This window comes from Anolis sagrei, chromosome 2, assembly GCF_037176765.1.
Source record: "Anolis sagrei isolate rAnoSag1 chromosome 2, rAnoSag1.mat, whole genome shotgun sequence".
In the NCBI taxonomy this organism is placed as follows: Eukaryota; Metazoa; Chordata; class Lepidosauria; order Squamata; family Dactyloidae; genus Anolis; species Anolis sagrei.
Window position 1 is genome coordinate 245,139,681 of NC_090022.1, and position 15,928 is coordinate 245,155,608.

General features: G+C 39.4%; 1 protein-coding gene across 2 annotated transcripts in view; it reads right to left on the reverse strand.

The window, feature by feature from the left end:
- The window catches only part of APC (APC regulator of WNT signaling pathway), an 88,055-nt gene that overhangs the window by 62,356 nt on the left and 9,771 nt on the right, over window positions 1–15,928 (reverse strand). For both annotated transcript variants that reach the window (XM_060761897.2, XM_060761899.2), the window contains exon 2: window positions 14,638–14,679. The gene's annotated coding sequence lies outside the window, so the exon portion shown is untranslated. The remainder of the gene's footprint in view (window positions 1–14,637; window positions 14,680–15,928) is intronic.

A 15,928-nucleotide genomic window follows, 5' to 3' on the forward strand; every position in this document is an offset into this window, starting at 1 on the left:
AAGGATAGTCTTTGAGAAGAGACAGGAAGGCCCCTAGTATCTTCATGGTATCTCAAAAATAGCCTGTGTGACTTTCTTATGCCAGCTGTCCTCTGGATGTAAATGGCCAGAGCTCTGCATACATCAAGAAGGGGCTAATGACCGTTGTAGTAGTATTGTTGGTTTCTGAAAGAAGGCCAGCAAATCTATGTTGGGTAACATGAAAAGAAGATGCCACCTTAGGAAGAAAAGCAAGACGAACATATCCTTGTGAAAACAAAGGTAAAGATAATCTACTCATAGAACGCATAACTCACTAGCCCTGCATGCTGATGTGATTGCTACTAGGAAGGCTGTTTTTCAGGATACATAACTTCAGTTGCAAGGGGCTCAAGGGAGACCTATTCAACCCTGAAAGAACTATTTCCAAATTCCAGGATGAAACCAGCAGCACAACTGGCATCTAAGATTTCTGTACCCCTGGAGAAAAAGCTTCACCAAAGGATCAGCAAAACAAGAGGGGAGACCAGCTTTTTTTTGTAATAGGAAATAGAGGGAAGGTACAATTTGAGTGACAACAGTGAAAGATTGGCATCTGAAAGTGAAACAAGAAAATTCAAAAGAAGTGCCGTAGGAACAGTGAGTGGGTCAGCCCTCGTTGCTTCAAGAAAGTGGTAAAGTGCTTCCATCTATATTGAGATGAGCGCTTGGTAGATGATCCTTGTGCTGCATCCAAAATTACTTTTATTGTCGCTGAGAGGGAGGTGTTCAAATCCTCCAGGTGGTTAGACGCAGGTAGGGCAGGTCTGAGTGTAGGACCTGTCCACCCTGCACTATCAGTATTAAAACCCTTAAAGACATGCAGGAACTTGAGCTGTTCTTGGACACTGCACACACACTCTTCTAGACACACAACCCACATCACACTAACACCAACATGATAGGGAAGCTTATGAGGAGATCACTTCATATGTGGACAACTCTCAGGTATGGAGGAATGTCACCCTTTGAAAGAGACACAAGACCAGGCAACCTCCTCAGAATACTTCTGCTCAGCTGCAGTGTGCAATAGAGTCTAAATTCTTACACAACTAACATCTGACTAGGAAACACAACATCTTGGGGAGGACTGCAATGACTTAGATACTGCTCTAAGTCATTGGACTGTCCTTGTGCAATGCGTGGGGGATAGCTCTGACTGTGAAGACGCTTCACCACATTCACACTTACACAATCATGCAGATACTCCATCCTCAATCATAGACCAGGTGCAACAGCAACACACTCAGGAGAATGGGCTCTTGGACACATTTCAATGGATTGTCCTTGACGAATGAACCAAGGATGCTGAGGAGGAGAAGGGCAACATTCTACATCTACACAATCCACTTCAACAGGAACAATTTTCAGGGGACCTACACACTACCTTGCACAAAAGGGACCCTGTCAATCCTCAAAGGACATAGGTCTTGCTAGTAGGCGACTCCCTCCTTAGAGGAACGGAAGCCATCATTTCCAGACCGGACAGGATGTTCAAGAAATATGCTGCTTCCTGGGAGCAAAAATACACCATGTCACTCAGAGACTCACCAGGCTTCTCAAGCCCCATCACACTCCCCCTCTCATACTGATTCATGTAGGAACCAATGATACTGCTAGGCATACTTTTCAAAATATCGCAAATGAATTTTGAGCTCTCAAAACAAAGCTAGCCAGTGTAATATACAGGTGGTCTTTTCATCCCTCCTCCCCACTGTAACTCTACAAGGGCCAGAAAAATAGTACAGGTCAATAACTGGCTTAGAAAATTGTGTCAGGAGGAACACTTTGGCTTCCTTGATGATGGCCTGCTTTTCCAGGAGGATGGCCTTGTGGCAAGGGATGGGATGCATCTCACACAAGTAGGAAAACACCTTTTTGCTCACAGACTCGCAGATCTCATCAGGCACACTTTAAACTAGGTCCACTGGGGGAGGGGGGGTAACAGCCTTGCGAACAGTACTTTAGATCTTTGAGACCACCTTCATGAGAAGGGGGATTGGCAGGAATACACAGAGGAATGCCTGACGCCATGTGAAAAGGAAGGCATCCCTGATATTTGTTCCATCACTATCGGGCACAATTAAGTAGACATTTCACATTGCTTGGAGCCATGAATAGGTATATGTCTGGTTTGTCCCATCGATTGAACAGTCGCTGGGTCTCCTGCGGGTGGAAGGACCAGTTGTGACCACTGTAGGAGGTCCTGCTTAGGTGGACAGCCAAGAAGTTCTCATTCCCTGGCAGATATACTGCTAACACATGGATCCTCCTAGCCACACACCAGTCCCACATTTGGAGGGCAGAGACAAAAGGGCCCGTGACTGGATGCCTCCCTGTTTGTTGCCGCAGTGTTATATACGCTGCCGCAGTGTTATCTATGAGAACCTCCACGGTCTCGCCTTGAACTAGCTACTCAAAAGTTTTGAGGGCTTTCCAAATTGCTAGCATTTCCAAAAAGACGATAGTGTGCATATATTCACCCACTCTGTCCACCAGTGAAGTGACTGCCTCACCCTGGGAGGAATGGTGAATATGGTTTGTGGGTCGTCCTAGGAAGGGTGGAAGGACTGCAGAAACCAGGCCTGCAGTGAATGCATCTTACACCTTGCCATTGGTGTGACCACCATGGTGGATGCCATGTGTCCTAAAATAGACTGAATGTTCTTTGCCATCAGTTCCGTTCCCTGCAATGCTCATTGGACAGATGTGCACAAAGCCTGAAACAATCTTTCGAAAGATAGACCATCTTGTTCACTGAATGTAACATGGCCCCAATGAAACAATGTTTTGGGTGGGCTCTAGATGGGACTTCTTTGTGTTGACAATGGGGCCCAGAATGAGAGTGAAGGTGATGAAAAGTGCACCGGAAGTGAATCGCTTGCCCCAAGAAGCGTGCGTGGTGGTTGGTGACACTGTTGCTGCAAAAGTGCTTGTAGTAGGAAACGAACTTCTGAGCTGCTTGCCTCATTCCATGTATGTGTGTGTTTCAAGGATTAAAAATGCCACTATTGTGTACTGGAAGATCTTCTGTGATTGACTTGCCCTCTTCCTAACCATCTTTCCCCATAATAAGGACATGTACCCACTATATTGTGCCATGTGCGTAAATAACTCCACAGTCTGTTGGACCGTCCTTCCAGTGGCATCAATTTTCCTTCCCTCTTTATCCAGAGGGTTGGAATGACTTTTTGAGATCGATGAGGCTGCATGACATCAACCACCACCAATTTGGGCTTTGAAGACATTGCTAGCCCTTCTGCCACTGGTTATCTGCCTCCTGGGGAGGGTTGGTGGGGCTACAGTCAGAAGACTTTCAACTGTCTAGAGGATTCCGAAGTTCACTGCACAGACACAAGAAGTACCATAAATGAGAATTTCACAGACACCATGAAGAAGTATTTCTGCAGTCTAAGAAAGGGAATTGCCCATGAATAGAAAAGGGCAGCCTAACAATCACTTGAAAACTGGTTTGTGTGAGCTTCACTATATTGTCTCAAAGTGAGTTTGAGACAATATAGTGTGATCACAAGTTTTCTGAATAGTTGTTAGGGAGTTGTTATCATGTTCCCCAACCCTCATGCAATAATATCCTATAAGGACTTTCTTTGAAACTACTGCCTTGCAGTTTTGGCTTGAACTGCTGGCTGCTGTCACTAGAGCATCGGAAGCTGAAGACAGTCCAGGATTCTTTATGTGGATAGGGAAAACTAGTGGAATTTTGGGGGGAAATGCCTGAGAGTTGGGTGGACGAGTGGCAGGACAGATACTACTACCTCAGCATTCTCCATAGCTTAGTCCTCCATGACAACTTTCAATATCCCTGCTTTTAGTTTGCTGAGAACACAGACCATGGCATTTTATCTTAGACTGAAACTAGACCTTGTTTAGGAATTATACTGATTTGGAATTAACTTACAACAGGGGTCCTCAAACTAAGGCCCTTCATTTCTTCATTTTAATTATTGTATTGTTTTAAAGTGGTTTTTGCACTACAAATAAGATATGTGCAGTGTGCATAGGAATTCATTCATGTTTCTTTTCCAATTATAATCCGCCCTCCAACAGTTTGAGGGACTGTGGCCTGGCCCTCTGTTTAAAAAGTTTGAGGACCCCGGACTTACAGGATAAACGTTTATACTTCATATAAACAAATACCAAACAGCCATTTAAATAAATAAATTAATCTACACTTTTGACAATGCCGCTATATTTTGTACTTAACTACCACTACTTTTCATTCTCCACAGAATCCCAAGTTTAACACATGTGGACCAAAATTTCTCCTCATAAAGAAAAGGGTCTTGAAAACAATGTGAATCAATGGTAGAAAAATGGAAGCATATGTTAATAGAAGTTAGAAACAACTGATAAGTATTTGTGCTGGGGAGTGTGAGTCTTCAATGGTTTCCAATTAATTGAAAAAGCAAGTATAAGAAATATTTTGACATATACATTGATTTATGTAGTTTAGACATCACAGCCAGTGTTCAAGAGATATTGATGGTGATAAGATATGTGATTAAGTGCAGCAGTGACACTTTCAGTCCATTGAACAATAGATTACATACATTTGTCCTTCCAGCTTAGAATTAAGAGACCAATAAAAATTAGTCTTGCGAATTCTTGCAATTTCAAGGAGGCCAGAAGGACTCTCAGATCCCACTTCTACCAAGCTGATAACTTCCAAATTGCAAAAGTGTAGTTTTTAAGGTGCACAAATGTCTGTGCATTTCAGGAAATTTTCTACAATAAAATAAAAATTAGGATAACATTCAGCCAACATGGTGCTATCACACAGCACACTGGCATCATGTGAACTAGTAAATCATGGTCAGCACCATGATGCCAGCATTTAACGGAACCTGCGAAATTCTTCCTAAAATCTCTGTTAGATAAATGATGTGTAGGCATACAATATGAATATGTATTTGCCTTAAAAGACAGACTGGATTCAATTTAAGAAAACTTCCACTAATTTCAGTGTATCTAAAGTTAATAATAATTAGCTGCCAATGATTTCAGTGAGCCTATTCTAAGTATGCTAAACCTGAATTCAATCTATTATATTTTATAACTCAATTAACAAATTTCTTAGAAACTATTTAATCTTGATACATCAAGATTAAATCATTCAAAAGCCCAAACAATATATTCTATGACAATTAGGAATTACAAAAATAAAGTGAATCCAATCTTCATGATTGTATATATTTACCAATTTAAAGAAATGCCACTGAAGAGTTTGTGAACCAAACTACGCTTCTGTTCAAAATAAGTCAAGACATTTTGTTCCCTGGTAAAACTGAGAGCACTATAAAGACAGTCATGTACAAAAATCTACTTTTTCATGCAAATAAAGCAGTACACAAATCCGCTGCTGAAGAGAATGACAAGAACGCCTTTCCCATTCAGCTCACTCTTTTCAATTTATTGCACTTGAAACATTTTTGGGAAAAAGCTTGACAAACCAAGTCCAGTTCTCAAGGTCGAACAATGACATTTAATTAGTGGGTTGTCACTTGAACTGGCATCCAAAGTTTTGCGAAATACTCTATTCCATACTAATTTAACATTCTACAATATAAACTAGTTGAAAACCAGTTCTTAGAATGTACAATAAAAACAAAGAACTGATGTTAATGTAAAGAAATTGAAGAATGAACATTCTGGTTGTACCACAAGATGACCAACATCTGACCAAATGTTCTCTTTTGTGTGGAACTTTTTTACACCATGAACACATACACATACATTTATCTATATTTATATGGTCTGTTGTACTGAAATCAATTTTATTATATAGGCGAAATATACATAGGATATGAATTTCCAGCTGTTCCTCTGAAGAGATGAACATTGACAAACCCTAGTGCTCAGAGAAACAGACTACCATAAGAAGGCACATAATACTAATTCTATATTCAGACAGTGTCACTTCTTAATCTCAAAGAATATTTGTAGAAGCAATACCAAACATGGTTCTTAACACTTGCAATATTAGGCACCTTCGGGAAGATAAAGACTGGTACCCGAGTCTTCACTTTCCATGTGGCACCAAGAAGATTATATGAAGCAGCAATAACAGCCTGTCCCTATAGATCCTCTAAAAATGCTGATGCCGATATACTGTCTTAATAACGCAACCTGACACTCATAACAGTTGAAAGCATACACAACATATTGTATCAGAATAGTTATATACTATATTGGATCCCCTGGATCTGAGGGCTCTAGTGCTGTGATTTCCACCAACTGCAAATTATCACAGCCTATATGTAAAATGGTGTTGACATGATCACAATATACACGGTAGCATCTACGTGCATTTCACATTTAATACTAAGAGATTCACTTTTTTGGCATCTGTCCCAGAACTGAAGTCTCACAGATCCAGGGGTATTTTTAATTTTTAAGAATTTTAAAATGCCTTCCAATTATAATCAATATAATCTGTTTTCATGATAGTCAATATATCAGATCTTTTTTATCAGAAGTAACATGGAAAAGGATTGCATTAATAAAATACTTATTACTCTTTTATCAAAAATATTTTGGCACCATCACTGTGGTAAAGAAGATTTTCAAAGGGTTATTATTAAATTTATTTATATTCTTCCTTTCCTCCAGTTTGGGTATCAAAGCATCCTACAACAGATTAGAAAACCACAAAACCTTTGACAATACATAGTTAAATGCTTTCAAAATATAACAATTAAAACGTAATTAAATTATCAAAAATTAAAATAGGTTAAAAACAAACTTTTTTAAAGGACACACAAACAAAAAAAACCTCAGAAAATTCAGTACATAGTTTAGATGGCACAGGTCTTGTATAATCTGTTTTCAAAGGCTTAGTATGGAAAGATGGTAAGCAGTGTGAAAAGTCTAACCTTCTGAGCAGGGGAATTCCAGAGCCTGGGGTTAGCCAGCAAGAAGGAGTTTTCTGTTACTTCCAAATGTAGCTGTGAGGGTGGTGAGATGGTAGTTTCTTCAGAAGAGCTCAAAACTTGGGTGTATCCATATGGGAGAATATAGCCCTTCAAATAACCTGGTTGTGAGATATATCATGACCAGCACTTTGCTTGTGCGAAGAAATAAACCAGCAGCCAGATGTGTTGTAGCAAAAAAGGAACTGTGTGTTCCCTGTGCCCACCTTCTGTCAAAAAATATCTTTGGACCAGCTTTCAAGTACTCTTCAAAGACAGCCCCAGATACAGCACGTAACAGAAATCCACCTGGGATGTAACCAAGCCATGTGTCGCCATGACCATATCGGACATCTCAAGGAATAGGCAAACTGATGCACAAGTCTTAATTGTGCAAATGCACTCCTGCCTATACTGAAACCTGAACTTCCAGTAGCACACCCAAACTGCAGATCTGATCTTTAGTATAACCTTGCCCAACATCAGCTGGATCCCTATTTCCTCACCTGCCTTTCGAATGACATGGGGTACCCCTGTGTTGTCTAGAATGTTTCAATTTCATCAATTACTAACAAGTACAGTTTAGGACTGGAACAGCTTCTTTGGACTGTGGTGGAAAGGAGTAATAAGAGTTACATATAAATGGCACAAAACCCCCAAACTCCAGAATCCTTATTCTGGCATTTTTTCCTACTTTACAATGTTTTTATGAAATCTTGTTGTTGCTAAGCAAATGAATAAAAGAAACAATACTATAGAGTTAAAATGCTTTTTTCTTTCATCTGTATTGAAATGCATTGCAGGTATGGGATGTTTGATATGGTTATATAGCCTGAGAAAGAATGGTATTCTAGTCTATCGCAAATGGATGACCACAATTCCCTACTGTTGGTATAAGGCAACCTAATGAAAAACTTTGCCCTGGGTATCAGAATTAGTGAACACTTGAAGGGAAGCTAATGGAAAGTTAGTTTCCCTCCCATAATTTATTGAAGCTACCTCCAAATGAAGTGATGTCTTTACTACCACAGAATGGAGAGGATCGCCTATATTAATCTGAAGATTACGGTACTTATTCCTTCAGAAAACCTTTTCAGGGGACAAACAGCGACAAGGAATGATGGGAACCAATAAAATCAGTGGAACATATCTTTATGTAAATACACACAATACTACATTGTTAACTGCTCAGTCAACACTAATCACTGACTGTGCTGATGCTAGAGATGTAGCCATTGTAGTGGAATATACAGTTGGCCCTCCACATTTGCAGGTTCGACTTTTGGGGACTTGATGGTTCACAAATTTGGTTAAAATTCCTAGATTCTCCAGTGCAATTCTATGATCAACTTCTGCCATAATCATGCTGGAGGGACTTGAGACTCCTAGAGAGAATACCAGTCTAGGAATCTCTAGGTCCTCAAGTACAATAGTATGGTCAACATCCAGTGAAAGTTGACAATAGATTTGTGCTGGGGGAGCTAGCAATTCCTAGAGGTGATCTTTCATGTGAAAAAAAATGTTTTTATTTGCTGTTTTCCCACTTTTGCAGGAGTCTCGTGCTCCTAACTCCAGCAAATATGGATGGCTAACTGTATTAACTATGGTCTAAATTCTGTACTTTATCCCAACTAGCATTTCTTGCTTCTGACAATGGGTGAATTAATATGTGTACTGGAAGGCCTATTGCAAACTGAAGTTCAACTTTGCTGACTACAGTATTACATTGGGGTTTTTTTTAAGCCATATACAATTTTATTTAACTTGGATGTTCTAATAGAGGTTCAAGAAAATCAGTCTTTAAAGTTCAATTTTTTGTTGAGAGCTAGAAACCAGGATGGAAGCAAACAGTTCCTCAGGTGAAGTAGCAAGAGGCCACATCACTGTGGAGAGCAGGGTTAAAACTGAAAGAAAACAGTTACAAATCATCCACACTGTTTTAACTGAGTAGTTGTCTGTCTTCCCGTTTATTTGCTCAGGTGATTGATTGATTCTATTTGCATCCTGCCTTTCCTCTAATGAGTTCAGGGCAGCTTACAGAGCTTCCTTCTGCTTGTGTTATCCTAACCCTGAAAGAGCAGGGCAAGGTGAAACAGAATGATTGGTCCAAGGTCGCAGTGTAAATTTAATTGCCCAGTGTGAACTATAACACAGATTTCTCAACTCTGAGCCCAACACTTATCAATCTGATGAACAACATAGGACTAAATGGCAAGAAAATGAAGTTTAATTTTTCTTTTCTCACACACTGCTCAGCTGACTGAATCAAAATTGAATACTGGCTCTAAACAAGGCTATCACTTCAAGAAGAAGAAGAACTTTATTTTTCTACCCCACCTCCATCTCCCCGAAGGGACTCAGGGCGGCTTACATGGGGCTAAGCCCAGGCAAAATACAATTAAGAGCAAAACCAATAGCAAATTAAAATAGCATAAAACAACATAACAAACATAAGCAAGCAACAAGCAACAAAAAGCTAATTTTGGAGGGAGGGAAAGGGACCACTATGCGAACTGATTAAAGGATAGGGGTTCAATAAGGTGGATGAAAACGTATGATAGCATAGGAAATGGCATGGCAAACAGAGCAGTTTAACAGGATCAGATCAACTTAAACTTAAGAATATATAGTGATATAATATAGGAATTCAGATTCAGGTCGTGATTCAGATCATGATACAGATCATTTTCATAGGAGTCATCAGTCAGAAAAAGCACAACGAAACATTCAGGTCTTTAATTCCTTATGGAATGTGGATAGGGAGGATGCCAGCCTAATCTCCCTGGAGAGGGAGTTCCAGAGACAGGGGGCCACCACTGAGGATGCCCTTTCTCTCATCCCCACTAACCGCGCCTGAGATGCGGGCGGGAGCAAGACAAAAGCCTCCCCAGAAGATCTTAAGGATCGTGTGGGTTCGTAGGGGAGGAGATGGTCATGCAGATAGGGAGGTCCTCAACCATTATATCAGGAACCCTTAAATAACAATTCATGATAAGGCAGATTCCCCTTGCTCCTACAAAAAGTAAGGAACTCCTTTGGGAACCACTGCTCTAAGTGTCTTAGTCATTAATTCCACAGCTCAACAAAAAAAAAATCTTGTTGTCTTGGTTTTTAGGCCTGTTTCTGGGGTTATTTGGGGTGCTGATTCAGAAAATTGTATTGGCTAGGCCACATCAGCTCTAGTGTCTTAGATATGGCTATCATGATTTCTTACGGACAGATGAAGACTGGTAGAATTATAGTATACAGTGAATGTTCTGTATCTCAAATACTAAAGTTGTTAGGGGAAAACTGGTACCATTTTTGGAATCAATGGGTCAAATATATCAAGAAACAGGTCTAACATTTGATGCATCAAAATGGGTGCTCGCCAGTGTTCTCTCTTATATCACCTTTCCTCAGGAATAGGTTCCAGAGAATGAGAAGTGCCATGGTAGATCACATGGAGAAGCACTGTATACAAACTGTAGGGCAGTCTTTAAAAGCATTACATATAGCAGCATTTGCACATCACATATACAAACTGAGTAACAATTTATGGCTTTTTTCTGCTCCTCTATCTTTACAATACACAAGTCTTGTTTTTGTCTGACCATTGCTCGCCAGAGCAAATATTTCTCCTATTCTTGGCTTGGGTATTTTCCTTGTAAAAAAAAATCATTCAATTCTTCTTTTGGGCCTTCTGCTGTCAAAGGCTTAGGTCCAGAGATTTTTACATCTGGTATTATAACCCAATACTATCGGTTCCCTTATCTGAAAGGAAAAGAAGGAACATTGGCAAGCAGGGTAAAGATAGTAAAAGGAAAATTAAGTAATTATGGCTAGGGAATAAGCAGTGTCAAGATGTGCATGAGCCAGACAAGTGTATCCAAGTTTCAAATAGTGTATAGAAGATTTAAACATATGAGATCTTAAAGTCTGAGAAACAGCAAGATGCTAAACTATAGGACACTTCCATTTGGTTTCCAGGTCCTGGAGACTATGCCTGCACAGACTCTTTATGAATCTAAGTACTGAATGCGCTTTTTTCTTTTTACTAATTTGTTATTATGTTTTAATTTTTTTTTTACTTTTAGTCATCCTGAGTGCCAGTTTGGGTTAGAAATGCAGGAAATAAATATAATAACAAGACAAAAGCTACAAAAAGCAAATGGAAGCAGCATAACATTGGGCATAAGTGCAAATAACTCAAAGCAAAGTCATGATCAGATACAGAAAATATTTCTTTTATAACAAGTACCGTAGTCCCTTCCAAATGTACCTGTATATACAATAGACTGCATATAACCTCTACCTATTTTGCTTCTTACTACCAGTATTCCTAATGAAACAGAAACATTCTCAACAGTAAAGTTTGGGAGTACTCCTGGATTCGGCTCTAACCCTGGAAACCCTGGTATCAGCAGCGACCAGGAGTGCTTTAGAACAGTTAGAATTGATGCACCAACTGTGCCCATTCCTGGAAAACTCGGATCTGGCCACGGTGGTACATGCCTTGGTTACATCCCAGTTGGACTACTGTAGTGTGGAGTATGTGGGGCTGTCTTTGAAAAGTGCTCAGAACTTTCAGTTGGTCCAAAGAACAGCAGTCAGACTGCTAACTAGGGCTGGCTACAAAGAGCAGATAACTCCTCTGTTGCAACAGCTCCACTGACAGCCAACTCAATTCCAGGCGCAAAAGTGCTGGTTTTGACCTACGAAGCCCTATATGGCTTTAATCCAGGTGATCTGAAAAACCATATCTCTCTCTATGAATTTGTCAGATACCAATGATCAACTGGGGAGGGCCTTCTCTCTGTCACACCACACACTGTAGAGTTTTTGGTGGGAACATAGGAGAGGGTCTTTTTGGTGGCTGCTTCCAAACTGTAGAACTCCCTCACAAGTCAGACCAGGATGGTCCCATCCCTGCTTGCCTTCCACAAGACCTTTCTGTATCAGCGGGCCTTTGGGGGAGGATGAGGGGCATGCTGCTAGAAAGGTTGTGGGTGAGATTCTGGAGGGGTGTGTGTGTGAGTTTTAAATGTAATTTTATTTACTATATGTTAACTGTATTTCAACTTATATCCACAAATAATTATTTTGTGTTTGTCATTTTTAAATTTATTGGGTTGTATTATGTAATTGTGAGCTGCTTTGAATTCCCATGGGGAGAAAGGTGTAGTAGAAATAAAGTAAAGTAAATAAATAAATTTGAAGAATAATTTTAGATACAAAGAATTTTAAAGCCTAGAGTGCATGAATACTGTAGTATTTTAACTGTCATGGCTCAATGCTATAAAATAATGGAAGTTGTTGTTTTATAAGGACTTTAGCCATCTCTGCCAAAGAGTGCTGGTGCCTGAAAAAGCACAAATCCCAGGATTCCATGGCAGTTAACGTGGTGTTAAACTGCATTAATCCTACAGGGTAGATGCATTCTGATTACTATTCTAGTAGAAAATAAAGAATTTGAATATAAAGCTATTTGTTTTCTATGAGCTTATCAGCAACAGAGACTTCTGCAAAGTAGAACAGAAGCAAAATATCAAAAGAAAAATTCTGAGTATAAAAATATGTGAAGGAACTCTATACACATCAATGAACTAAAATACCCTGAGTCATCAGTATGGATCAAAATCTACAAAATCCACTGTAATATGAAATTCTTTATAAACAAGATTTTTTTTGCTGTAAATCTGTCTCACAAGATTTACAACAAGATTTAAAACAAGTATAACTGATCACTTATTTATGGAAGTTGCACAGCTATCTAATTTTACTTTGAAGATATCAGTATTTAATTACTATAGATATATACCTAATTTGATATCCCAATTATGTCACATAGAGTTGGAGGCTCAAACCAACTGATAGCCGAAATAATGGAGAATACCACATGCTATCAATACGCATTTTTGAATACAACAGAACTAGGTATGCATACATGCATGTTTCACTTACACAGAACTGATTCCAGAAATAAATTTCAATCACAATCAAATGCTTCCTAGGCCATGAATTATAATGTGGTTTCCTTATTAATAATGTATGGTTTCTTATGCTGATCCATAAGGGTATGTCTAGACATTATCTTTTCCAAGTGTAAGATCATACCTGAATGACAACTTCTGATGGCTACCAGCAATTTTCAGCACAGCTTGCTTTGAGAAACTTCCCAAACGAGTTTCCATGTCAACAACTGGTATAGTCAGAAAAATTGCAGCTTGTGTAAGAACCCTGAACCTGAGACCTGAAAGTACTGTTGAGAAATGGAAGCGTTCCTACAAATGAAAGTATTTCTGAGGCAATCTGACCAGATGTTACAACCAAATCACTATGAAGAGGAAGACACATGTGGGGAAACAATGTAGCAAAGCCTCTTTCTTTCTTTACAGAATAATGGAGAAGTAGTATAGAACATCTATATTTGATCTCTACAAATGAGATGCATTGTGTTGTCTATTGTTGTGTCAATATTGTATATTATGCTTTTATGGTTTTAATTGTATATCGCTGATTGATTCCTATTCTTGTTGTAAACCGCGTTGAGTCGCCTGTTGGGCTGAGAAACTGCGGTATACAAGTAAAGTAAATAAATAAAAAAAATAAATACAACAGGTTAGGTAACTAAGGAAGGTGTTGAATTAACAATAAAATGTGAATAAAGTAGTCAAACAAAAATGCACATAAGCAGCAATAGCTGTATTTATTTATTTATTTATTTACTGTACTTGTATACTGCTGTTTCTCAGCCTAGCTGGCGACTCAACGCGGTTTACAACAAAATACCAAATACAATAGTCAACAGTATACAATTTAAAACCATGAAAACATAATACACAATATTGGTACATCAATAACAATCCAAAGCATCTCCTGACTAAAATCGTGATCCAGTTTCGTCGTCCATATTACCAATCCTTTAATCATCACATTCATTGCACCGAATTAACCAAATGCCTGTCCGAACATCCAGGTTTTTAATCTTCTTCGGAACACCATCAGCGAGGGGGCTGATCTTACCTCCATGGGAAGGGCGTTCCATAGTCGAGGGGCCACCACAGAAAAGGCCCTGTCTCTCGTCCCCGCCAGCCGCACCTGTGAAGCAGGCGGGATAGAGAGCAGGGCCTCCCCAGAAGATCTGTAGTGAAGTTCAAGAGCTATCTTGCAACATTCTTACTTAGGAGTGGCACAGTGGCTTCAAGATAATAATTTTAGGAGGCTATAACAGAGGAATGTGAGGTAGAGCATTTCACTAGCCCACTTGAAAACTCACCTTTATCATAATTATTCTCAAATACTACTACTAGCTGACATTTCAACAAGTTGTAACAGGAATATCAGGTTTGAAGAATGGGTATTTCATGAGCTCTTCTGAAAGACTACTTGTTTTTTTCCCTCCAATCTCCCCATCCCTTTTTCATTTTGTGTATTTTTAAATTCCAAAGTTATGGGAAGGTTCCAAGATTATGGAGAGACATTTATTTGCTTTTACTGAGTTTAAGTAAGCCACTCACAAGAAACTTTTCTGGTTGCTGTAAATAAATGAAATTATAAAATTATTTTCAGACTTCAGTGCTCACGGCACTTCCACCAGAAATAACAGAAAACCAAATTAACACCATTGCAGGAAGAATTGTAAGAATTGCATGGTAAGAATTGTTCTACATAAAATTCAAGAAAGAGCAAAGTAATAAAATCCACTTACCAAGAAAACTCAGTTATCCCCTGCCTCCATGCAGTGTGATATCTAAGACCAAATGAACAGAGGAAGGATTAGTAACAGTGCAAATACTTTCTAGTTCTATCAATCATAAAACTGGGTTAAGTCTGGAACTATCATCTGACCATCTGTCAGTAGTGCTTTCATTGTGCATGGAAGAGGGTTGGACTGAATGGCTCTTATGATCTCTTCCAAATCTATGATAATATAAAGCTGATTTTCTTTGTTTAAGTGCTAAGTCAATCCAGTGATTTAACAAGCTCACCACACCTCTCATCATCTTGTCATCAAACAATTGGAACATACAGTACATTGATATGCAGATTGTATATCATTGGCTCATGTTCTTCATAATCTCACCAAGGAGAAAATTCCAGGGAGTTCACCAAGCTCCAGAAAGATTAGATCCTTGAGATTGTCATCACATACCCCAAGTTCTTCTCAATCAGTCTTAATACAGAGCAATCAATTCTTACTCGAAGTGTAAGATACGACACTTAGGCAGAAAAAATGAAATGTAAAGATATAGGATAACAACAACAACTTTATTCTTATATCCTGCCTCCATTTCCCCGAAGGGACTCGGGGCGGCTGAGATGGCGATCAAGCCCAATATAAACAAAAGTTACAAGTAACACGATTAAAAACATATAACAGTGAAACATATTAAAACAGTAAAACCAATAAAATTTAAGACATCACAAAACATAAGCAAATAATCAGTAGCTGAGAAAAGTGGGCATGTGCAGATTTGAGACTAATAGGGCAGGAAAACGGCTTCTGCCAACTCAAACTGTAGGGCCGTGTTGGGAATAAAGTGCTGGAGAACCAACCAAAACATTAGGGCTAGGCAGACTTAATCAGTAGCTAAACCATTATTCAAAGGGACATTGGAACATCCAAGCCTTCAAGTGTTTCCAAAAGGCAGAAAGGATGAGGGCTAATCTAATCTCCCTGGAGAGAGAGTTCCAGAGCTGGGGGGCTACCACCAAGAAGGCCCTCTCTCTCATCCCCTCCAACCATGCTTGTGATGGAGGTGAGAACAAGAGAAGGGCCTCCCCAGCAGATCTTAGTGATCACACCAGTTCATAGAGGGAGACACTGTCACAGAGATAAGCAGGACCCAAACCATTTAGGGCTTTATAGGTATTAACCTGCACTTTGAATTGGGCCCAGAAACTTATCAGCAGCTAATGGAGCTGCTACAGTAGAGGCATCATCTGCTGGGCAATACCTGGAACTACAACAGTATATCTGAAAAAGATCTTTGAGTCTT